Below are 11,789 nucleotides of genomic sequence, written 5' to 3'. Positions count from 1 at the left end.
CGAAAGTAGTGTGTTGAAGTCTCCTACTATTATTGTGGAGTTGTCTACCTAACTTTTCAATGCTGAAAGAGTTTGTTTTATGTATTTTGCAGCCCTGTCACTGGGTGCACAAATATATATATGGTTATATCTTCTTGGTGTATTGTCCCTTTAATCATTATATAGTGTCCTTCCTTATCCTTTCTGATGGATTTAACTTTAAAGTCTATTTTGTCAGAAATTAATATTGCCACTCCTGCTCTTTCTTGATTGTTGTTTGCTTGATATATTTTTTTCCATCCTTTGAGTCTTAGTTTGTTTGTCTCTAAGTCTGAGGTATGTCTCTTGTAGGCAGCATATAGATGGATCTTGTTTTTTAAACCATTCTGCCACTCTCTGTCTCTTTCTTGGTGCATTTAGTCCATTTATATTTAGGGTAATTATGGATAGGTATGAAATTAATGCTATTGTTTTGATGTCTTTTTTTGTGTGTTGTTGACAGTTTCTTTTTCCCACTTAATTTTATGTGCTGAGTAGATTACCTTTATGTATTGTCCTTTCCTCATATTTGTTGTTGTTGATTTTGTTTCTGCTGAGTCTCTGTTTTTTTCTTGTATTTTATTTTGATGAGTAGGATAGTTTGTCTCCTTTGTGGTTATCTTATTTTTCACCCCTATTTTTCTAAATTTAAAGCTAACTTTTATTTCTTTGTCTAGCTGTATCTTCCTCTCCATATGGAAGGTGTATGATCACATGATTACATTTCTTAGTCCCTCTTTATGATTTTAATGTTGTCTTCTTTTATAATAACATTGCCGTTACCCTGTTTTGAGCTTTTTTTTTTTTTTAAATAATCTTGCTTCGTTTTTTTGGATTTCCCTGTCTGGGCTGACTTCTGGTTGCTCTGCCCAGTGTTCTAGTCTTGGGTTGATACCTGATATTATTGATTTCCTAACCGAAGAACCCCCTTTAGTATTTCTTGTAGTTTGGTTTGGTTTTTACCAATTCCCTAAACTTATGTTTATCTGGAAATGTCTTAATTTCACCTTCATATTTAAGAGACAGTTTTGCTGGATATATGATTTTTGGCAGGCAATTTTTTCCCTTTAATTTTTTAAATTTGTCATCCTATTGCCTTCTTGCCTGCATGGTTTCTGCCGAGTAGTCCGAGCTTATTCTTATTGGCTCTCCTTTGTAGGTGACTTTTTGTTTATCCCTCGCTGCTCTTATCATTCTCTCTTTATCTTTGGTTTTGACAAGTTTGATTATAATATATCTTGGTGACTTTCTTTTAAGGTCTACCTTATGTGGAGTTCGATGAGCATCTTGGAATGATATCTTCTCATCTTTCATGATATCAGGGAAGTTTTCTGCCAACAAATCAACAATTCTTTCTGTATTTTCTGTTATCCCTCCCTGTTCTGGTACTCTAATCACTCGTAGATTATTTCTCTTGATAGAGTCCCACATGATTCCTAAGGTTTCTTCATTTTTTTTAATTCTTTTATCTGATTTTTCTTCAAATATATTAGTGCTGAAGTTCAGAAATTCTAGCTTCTACTTGTTCAGTTCTCCTCCACTGACTTTCTATTGAGTTGTCTAATTCTGTAATTTTATTGTTAATCTTCTGAATTTCTAATTGCTGTCTATGGATTTTTCTAGCTTATTAAGTTTTCCATTATGTTCCTGAATAATCTTTCTAATTTCTTCAATTGCTTTAGCTGTGTGTTCTTTGGCTTGTTCTGGGTATTGTCTGATTTCCTTCCTGATGTCTTGAAGGGTTCTGTATATTAAACTTTTGTATTCTGCATCTGGTAATTCCAGGAATGCACATTCATCTAGAAGATCCCTGGATTCTTTGTTTTGAGAGTCTGTTGAGGTGATCATAGCCTGTTTCTCTATGTGACTTGATACTGACTGTTGTCTCCAAGCCATCTGTAAGTTATCATATTAGTTTATGCTTGCTTACTGTGTTGTAGCTTCTTGCTTTGTTTTGTTTTGGTATACCCCTATGGGTTGCTTGAGTGAGCTAGCTTGATTATTTTCACCTTTTTGAGCTCTGACGTCCTGTCCCCAGCTGACTAGAGCTGTTATCAAGTATATCAGTCTAGAGTCCATTCAGTTTTCTTGTATGAATTCAGCTCAGGTTTCCAGGCAGCTGATCATCAAGTATGTGTTACATGCTCTGTCCTACAGTCTTAGAGGGGCAGGTGATTGATGTATGTACCAGTATCTGATTGCAGCAGGGGGTCATGCTCTGAACAAGGCAGGGGGCTGAGAACCAACCCCCAAGTGTCTCTGAGGAAAGCACATCCCTGTTCCCTAGAATGTGCAGGTGGGTGGGTTCTGCAGATGGACCATGGGCACCCGAAGTTTTTGGTTGTAAGGACTGGGAGGTACCAGTTATCTTTGGATCCCTGTCGCAGGTGGCTGGGTGACCTGAGTGGAGCTACCAGTCCTTAGGTCCCTGATGTGGGTAGGTGAGGACCTCATTTAATAGGCAAAGCAATGTCAAACATCAAACACCCACCTCTCTACTGCACAGCTGAAATGGTTGGAGTGTGCCAACAAGGGCCTATTCTCCCGACATAGGCCCACACAGGTCCATGCAGAAGGGAGAGGTCCTCGAAGTCCACAGACAGTTTATGCCTGGACAGGAGCTGCTTTTTTCCTGAGCTTCCCTGGTTAGGGGTGCTAGCAAACTATCTTTTCTCCCAATTGCAAATTTTTTCCTTCCCAAAGGCCGGGAGGATGGCTTTAGGTGCTCAACAGGGTCTATCTCTGGCCCAGAAAATTCAGCCACTGAAGGTGGCTTGAAGGTGGGGGGAGGGGAGGGCACAGTAAAATATATGCAAGCACTTGGCTTTTGCTGAGAGCGCCATTCTTCTCAGGTTCCAGAGGTTTGAGTAGGCTGTGTGGCTGGCTGCTTCTCCCTGAGGAAACTGCAGCTGAATGCTAGTACCAGCCTGCTGCCGCCACTCCGGGGATGGTGCCTGAGGGCTCCCTGCGATTCAGTTCCGGTAACTCCTCTCTGCTTCTGAACGGTCTCTTCTTCCCCCTGCCCCTCAGTTCATTTTCTACGCTTGCCTTTGAAGCTCAGAGCTCCTAGCTTGTCACAAATATTCTCGTTTCACTTGTTTTTTTGGGCCTTTGTTGTAAAGAGGGCTTGCCAGAAGCATCTGTCTATTCCGCCATCTTGGCTCCGTCTCTTTTTTTCCATTCTTTCATTTAATGTATTTATGTCTTTGTGTCTAAGGCGTGTCTCTTGTAGGCAACACATTGATGGGTCCTTTATATATATAATATATATATATTCTCTCACTCTCTCTCGTTATGGGTGCATATAAACTATTTATGTTCAGAGTGATTTATACAGGTATGAGTTTATTGCTTTCATTTTGCAGGTCTTTTTTTCCTTTTTTGTGCTGCTGAAGTTTTCTTTGTTCCTCTTACTCTCGTGTGCTGAGTTTCTTTTGTTTGTGAAATTTCTTTTTATTTATTTTCATTGTTGCAGATTTAGTGTTTACTGAGACTTTATGTTTTTCTTCTTTATTTTCATGAGTAGGTTTGTTAACTTTCTTTGTGGTTACCTTGAAATTTACTCGTATCTTCCTAAGTCTGAACCAGTCTTTTATTACTTGATATTGCCTCGACTTTCTCTCATTTGAAATTTCTATACCTGCACTTTGTATTTCCCCCTCTATAGTTCTGATATTGTTGTCATTTACAGACTGATGTCTCTAGTTCCCTGTTTTGAAACTTTTAGTTTTGTTTTATCCTTGAGAGTTCATTACCTTGGTCAGTATTTGGCTGATACTGACCTGCATCCTAGATTCAGATTGTGTCTGATGTTGTTGGTTCTCTAACTGAAGGTCTCCCTTCAGTAATTCTTATAAGTTTGGTCTGGTTTTCACAAATTCCCTTAATTTCTGTTTATCTGGAAATGTCCTAATTTCACCATCATATTTGAGCAAAAGTTTTGCAGGATATATTATTCTTGGTTGGCAATTTTTTTCTTTCAAGGTTTTATATATGTCATCTCATTGCCTTCTTGCCTGCATGGTTTCTGCAGAATAATCCGAGCTTAGTCTTATTGTTTCTCCTCTGTATGTGACTTTTTTTCTTGAGTTGCTCTCAGGATTTTTTCTTTGTCTTTGATTTTGATGAGTTTGATTATGATGTGTCTTGATGACTTTCTTTTGGGGTCTATCCTATATGGGGTTTATTGAGCTCCTTGGATGGTCAGCATTTTATCTTTCATGATATTAGGGAAGTTTTATGTCAACAAATCTTCAGTGATCCTATGTTTTCCATTTTCTCTTCCTGTTCTGGAACTCTGATCTCACACAAATTTTTGCTCTCGATTGTATCCCACGAAGTTCTTAGGTTTTCTTTATTCTTTTCTCTGATTTTTTTCTCAAAGTGGCATCTGTGGATTTGTCTTGAATTTCACTGATTCTGTCTTCCATTGTTTCAAATTTGCTCCTAAAACCTTATATTGCATTGTCCATTTCTGAAATATTGTTGTTTATCTTTTGTATTTATAATTGCTGTTTTGTGTGATTTCTAGTTGTTTATTTATATTGACATTTTGTTCTTGTATTATTTTCCTGAATTATTCTACTGTTTTGTCTGTGTTTTCCTTGATTTTGGCTATGTTTCCGTTCATTTTGTCTGTGTTTTCCAATACCTCTACAACAAAAAGACAAATAATCCAATTAAAAAATTGGCAAAGGATATGAACAGACACTTCATCAAAGAGACATTCAGGTGGCTAACTGACACATGAGGAAATGCTTGTGATCACTAGTCATTATGAGATGCAAATCAAAACTACAGTGAGATATCATCTCACCCCAACATTATGGAAATGATTCAAAAAACAGAAAATAACAAATGTTGAAGAGGTTGTGGGAGATTGGGACTCTTATACACTGCTGGTGGGGAAGCAAAATGGTATAACTATTTTGGAAAATGATAAGGTGTTTCCTTAAAAAGCTAGAAATAGAAATACCATACAATCCAGCAATCTCACTACTAGGAATATATCCTAGAGAAATAAGAGCTGTCACACAAATAGACATATGCACACCCATGTTTATTACAGCATTATTCACAATAGCAAAAAAATGGAAACAGCCTAAGTGCCCATCAACAGATAATGGATAAACAAACTGTGGTACATACTCGCAATAGAATACTACGCAACGATAAAGAACAATGATTAATCTGTGAAACATCTCACAACATGGATGAATCTGGAGGACATTATGCTGAGTTAAAAAGTCAATCACAAAAGGACAAGTACTATATGAGATCACTTTTATAAAATCACGTTTAAATGTTTCCACACAGAAAGAAACAATCTTTTATGGCTATGGAGTAGGGGAGACATGGGGAGAAAAAAACACTAACTAGATAGTAGATAACTGTTAACTTGGGTGAAGGGTAAGATGGTACACAATACTGGGGAAGTCAGCACAACTTGACCAGGGCAAAGTCATAGAAGATTCACAGACACATCCAAATGCCCCGAGGGACTGAGCTACTGGGCTGAGGGCTGGGGACCATGGTCTTGGGGAACATTGAGCTCAATATATCATAGGCTATAAATTAAATGTTGTACACTGGGGTCTTAAAAGCCTGCAAGTGGCCACCTAAGATACATCTACTGGTCCCGTCGTATTCGGAGCGAGGGAGAATGAGGAAAACAAAAGACACAAGGAAAATATTAGTCCAAAGGACTAATGGACCACATGAACCACTACCTCCACCAGCCTGAGCCCAGAAGAACTAAATGGTGCCTGGCTACCACCACTGAATGCTCTGACAGGGATCACTATAGAGGATCCTGGATGGAGTGGGAGAAAAATGTAGAACAAAATTTAAATTCATAAAAAAAGACCAGACTTACTAGTCTGACAGACTGAAGGAACCCCTGAGACTATGCCCCTCAGACACTCTGCTAACTCAGCACTGAAGCCATTCCTGAAGTCCAGCTTTCAGCGAAAGATTAGACAGGCCTAGAAAACAAACAATTTAATGCACATGAAGAATGTGGTTCTTAGTTCAATCAACAGTAGGAAGCCAAATGGGAAACACCTGCCCAAAAGGAAACAGGTGAAGGCAGGAAGGGTTAGGAAAGCTGAATGAGTGGACATACAGAACTCAGGCTGGAAAGGGAAAGGGAGAGGATACTGGCACATTGCAGGGATTGCAACCAATGTCACAAAATAGTGTACACATTTTTGAGTGAAAAATGAATTTGTGCTGTAAAGTTTCACCAAAACACAATAAAAAAAAAAAAACGCTGTTGTGTTGAACATTGTGTTCTTTCAAAGAATAATCTACATGAGATCAAATTGACAACAGCAACTGGAAAGGTTGGATGGGAAGCATAAGGGACATTGAGTTCAGTATCATGGTGGTGGAATAATTTGGAAACACATAGGAAGAATGGTAGCACAACTTGAAGAATGTAATCAATGTCACTGAATTGCACATGTAGAAATTGTTGAAATGGTTTATCTTTTGCTGTGTATACTTTCAGTAAAACAAGCACAAATGGGGAAAAAAAGCTGGAGGGGCTATATTAATATCAGGCAAAATAGACTTCAGAGCAAAAGAAAATTGCCAAGAACAGTGAGGAACATTAAATGATAAAATGGTAAGATCACAAGTAGACTTCACCATCTTAGATGTATGCACTCCAAACAACAGAGCTGCAAAATACATGAAGCAAGAATTGCCAGAACTGGAAGGAGGAATAGAAAAATTCACAGTTATAGGTGGGAACTTCAATACCCCTCTGTCAGTAATGGATAGAACCACTAGAAAAACAACCCGCAACTATGTATGTATACTTCCAAGACACAACCAACACCTCATGGGACTAGTCTACTGGATTTGAGGGCTTAGGGCCATAGTTTCATGGGACAACTTGGTCAGTCAGCACAATATAGTCCATAAAGACAATGTTCTACATCCTTGTTTGGTGAGTAGTGTCTGGGGTCTTAAAAGCTTGAAAGTGGCCATCTAAGATATGACTGTTGGTCTCTACTCATGCAGAACTAATGAGAAGGAAACCAAAGACTCAAAGAAGAAATTAGTCTATAGAACCAATAGTGTACATCAACAACAATATCACCTACTTTGAGACCAGAAGAACTAGATGGTTCCTGGCTACCACTACGAACCATTTCTATCAGGGACCCAATAGGTGGTCCCCGAGAGGATGGGGCTTACTGGCCTGGTATAAACTAGACGAACTGTCAAGACGATTGCCCTGAGATACTCTTTAAACTTGAAACTCAAATCACTCACTCCCAGATGTCACCTTTTAGCCAAATGACAGATTGGCCCATAAAATAAATAATATCACCTGTGAGTACCATTGTCCTCAAAATAATTGTCTAGGTGAAGCCAAATGATTAACATTTACCCTAGACCAAAGATGACAAGCGTAGGGGGGACAGGAAGATAAACTAATGGAAACAGAACAACCAAAATGGAAATAACGAGAATGCTGATACATTGCAAAGAATGTAACCAATGTCACTGAACAACAACAAAAAAAAATGTATAGAAATTGTTAAATGAGAACCAAATTTACTGTGTAAACTTTCACCAAAAACACAAAATATTTTTTTTTTAAGTCAACAACTACATAGAACTGAACATTAAAAACATTACCAACAACCAATTAAGAATACACATTCTTTTCAAGTGTGCCTGGGACATTCACCAAAATAGCCATATATTGGGTCATAAAACAAACCTTAACAGCTTTAAAATAAGTGAAATCATAAAGCATGTTCTCTGGACCATAAATCAAAATCAAACTCACTGCCATCAAGTCAATTCTGACTCATAGTGACCTTATAGGTTATTGGGTTTCCAAGGCAGTAAATCTTTACCGCTGCATCTTTCTCCCACGTAGCAGCTGGTGGGTTCAAATCATTGACCTTTTGGTTAGCAGCTGAGCACTTTAACCACTGTGCCGCCAGGGCTCCTCTCTGACCATAATGGAATCAAATTAGAAATGAATAACATAAGAAAAAAAAACTCAAAACACTTGAAAATTACACAACATACTTCTAAATAATCCATGGGTCGAAGAGGAAGTCTCAAAGGAAATAAAGAATGAAAATAAAAGTACAATTATTATAAAATTCATTATAAATTTTAAATAATTCATAATAATTTTTAAAATTCTGCATTTGAATGCAGAATAAAATTTAGGGGAACACATTTAAAAAAATATGTGTAATAGTCTTTCTCCTAGCAAACATCTACCATTTCTTCACTAATAGAATTCTAGTTTTATTAGGTAAACATCCTTAGTGTACACACAGGTGAAGCCCGATGTACTTAAATTCCATCACCCTTTCCAACGATGAGTTCATGGACATGTGATACATATCTGGACAAAGGGTGTGAGGGAAGTTTTACTAGAAGCTTCAGGGAATGTTTTTTCCCCACTTTTAAGTGAGAACCATAAGAAGTCAGCTTCACTCTACCACCAGAAGTGAACAAGGAACCAGGTAGCTTAGCTCTGGTTGCTACCCACCATGAAAAACAACACCCTGAGGATAAGGATGGCACTGGTTGGCAGAGCAGACATTTTTGTACTGGATGATTTGGTTCTGAAATTGCCCTACCTCTCAAATCTTTTGTGTGTGGGGGCAGAGGAGGGGTAAAAAATATATATTTTTTAAATGCCATTTTTACATGCACAATTCAGCGACATTATTTCACTACGTTGTGCAACCATCACCACTGTCCATTTCCAAAACTTTTTCACCACTCCAAACAGAAATTTTTAAAGCAATTATTCCCCATTCTCCTCTCCCTCCAGCCCCTGGTAACCACTAATAAACTTTTGTCTCTGTACATTTGCCTATTTTAGATATTCCATATAAGTGGGATCATACAATATTTGTCCTTTAGCATATGACTTATTTCACTCAGCATAATGTTTTCAAGATTTATCCATGTCATAGCCGTGTATCAAAACTTCATTTCTCTATATGACTGGATAATATTTGTGATGGTTAGGATAGTGTATCAACTTGGCTGGGCCATGATTTTCAGTGTTGATATGTGATCACCCCCATGATGGAATCTGCTGTGAGTAGCCAATCAGTTGAAAGGGAGTTTCCTTGGGCATGTGGCCTACATCCAAATATAAGTGGATGTTCTGGATTTTGCCTGCTCTGGACCCTACAGGTGGCTCCTGTTTGTCTGACCTCCAGTTCCCGGGATTTGAGCTAGGAGCTTACCTGCCAGTCTTGGGATTTGTCAGTCTTCACAGCCTGTGAGCAAGAGCCCTGCTCTCCAACCTGCTGATCTTGGGTTTGCCAGCCCCTGAGGCTACATAAATCAGGAGAAGCCTCTATCCTGATCCATGGACTTGGGACTTTCCAGCCTCTGCAGTTGCAGGAGTTGTTTCCTTAGTATCTCTTTATATATTTATACGCTTTACTGGTTTTGCTTCCCTAGAGAACCCAGCCTGAGATAATATTGAACTGCCTCTTAAATGAGCTGATGAATTTCTTTATTATTTAAGCTAGTTTGAGTTGGGTTTTCTGAGAGTTGAAGCTGATAAAATTTATTAAAAAAAAAAAAAATCCAAAACCTCCCACAACTACATGAAAAGCTATAGTTGAGTATCAAGTACAGAAAAAAAACAAAAAACAACCAAATGTTCATAGTTGACCTCAAGTATAACTCAGTGTACACGGGAAAAATGTTAATGGCTTCTTGCAGTTTATTAACAAAGGTTTTATGATTAATATGCTATTTTAAAAATTTATTTAAAAAGATTAATTAGCAGTTGACACATGAGAACTTCTCAGGGTGTGAGCTGTTTGTTCATTGCTGTATCTCCAGTGCTTTGTAAAACCGCTTGCACCTAGTAGGTGTTTAGTAAATTCTTGTTAGATAAATGAATTTGGTTGGTTTAATCTCTTTAAAAAAACAATTCACTAAAACGTAAAATTGTGGCTTCTTAGCCTTGGTAAATTTCCTTACAGCGAGCAGAGGCAAATAAATAATTTCTTTGAACTGTTCCAGCTTCATATTACTGTAGCAGGTGCATATCTTTGTTGCTGTAAATGAGGGTGATGGCAGTGATCTCAGTGTGTTTAAGGTTGCTCAGTTAAGGCCAAATAAGGCCCAGAAAAACAAATATTTGTAGCCATTCCACTTGATACTTGCTTGATGGCTTTCAGAATGCTTCAGTCTCTCCTGAGAATATATAAAGGCATCCGGTTTTTATAAGTTTTTCAAAATATCTTGTTCCAGGATTACTAAAACAATTTCTGTATTTTCCCTGCTTGAGGAGTTCAGCTGCTAACCATAAAGGTCGGCAGTTCAAATTCACCAGCTGCTCCTTGGAAACCCTATGGGGCAGTTCTACTCTGTCCTATAGGCACACTATGTGTCAGAATCAACTCGTCAGCAGTGGGTTTTGGGTTTTTGAACAGCCAAAACTAAGGAATAAGTTAATTCACTAAATCCTATAAATGGGTCAGGAGTAGTGGGGCACATGAAGACACACAAGGTGGGGACTGCCTTTACCTGGGTTTCACAATGGATGTAAACCAATAAATATTGGCTTTGCAAAATTTGGATGCTCATATATTTGTTTTCTAATTTTAAAAGAATTGTGACCACCAAAGTCTAAAGAAGCTATGGCGAAGCTGGAAAAGGGTTTCAAAGACATGGTAGAATGAATCTTTGAAGGAAAGATAAACTGGACTTAAGTTTTAAAGCCTGGTTCAGTTTTCCTAAAGGTTTGCTTTACTATAACTCTTTAACCTGAGGGTAATCAGGGAGGAACCACAGAGGATCTCAATTTTTTTCTACTTTTGTTTATATTTCATAATGTAAAAAATAACGTACATGTACCCAAGTTATAATAAATATATATGAGGAGTACACTCAAGAAGCTTTTACTGATGAAAACCAGAAAAACCAGATTTGTTGCCATCGAGTGGATTCTGACTCATAGCGACCCTGTAGGACAGAGTAGAACTGTCCCATAGGGCTTTCAAGGAGCACTTGGTGGATTTGAATTGCTGACCTTTTGGTTAGCAGCTGCGCTCTTAACCTCTGCACCACCACGGCACATTGATAGGATGCATAATTTAAGTCTGGAGACCACTACACCTGCGCCTCTCACTGCTGAGGACAAAAAGAAAGGTGAAGGAAAAGGCATGGCCTGGAGTTGGCTCACTTTCCATTGGCTCACTTAGTGTTGGCAAACAAAGGAGAGACTTCCAGGCCACTCATGCCCCTGGGCAGATGAGGAGACAAGCAGAGTTTCCTTCTTCTCACAGAACTCGGTGGAGAAAATTGTCCTTGAATCTGCTCCATCTTGCGGTGGCTTGCCTGAGAGTTTACTGCCCTCCATTTTGTGTAGGCATTATGACAGCAAAAGCTTGATTTGTCAGTTCCAGCTGTCAGATCCTTTACTCCAGGAAAGAGTGTTGTCTTTGTCCGTCGCATGGGATTAGGATTGCTGCTACCTTCTCTCTTCTCTGGGTCCCTGCCTTGGTAGATGATTCTCACTTCACCCTAAAGATCATTTTTATGTGGGCACAATCTCCATCCTCCAACTTGTGCTAAACATTTTTAACTCATAGCAACTCTACCAGATTATTAATCCCATTTTACAAACAAGGAAACAGCTGGGGTAAAAGCCCACTTCTGCCTGATTTCCCCAAACCATACTGCTTCTGTTATTTCTGTTTCCTCAAAAGAAACAACTATCTTAGTGGATCTAGATACCTGTTTGGAGGCCAGAA

The sequence above is a fragment of the Elephas maximus genome, chromosome 13, assembly GCF_024166365.1.
Source record: "Elephas maximus indicus isolate mEleMax1 chromosome 13, mEleMax1 primary haplotype, whole genome shotgun sequence".
In the NCBI taxonomy this organism is placed as follows: domain Eukaryota; kingdom Metazoa; phylum Chordata; class Mammalia; order Proboscidea; family Elephantidae; genus Elephas; species Elephas maximus.
This window is presented reverse-complemented; position numbering follows the sequence as displayed.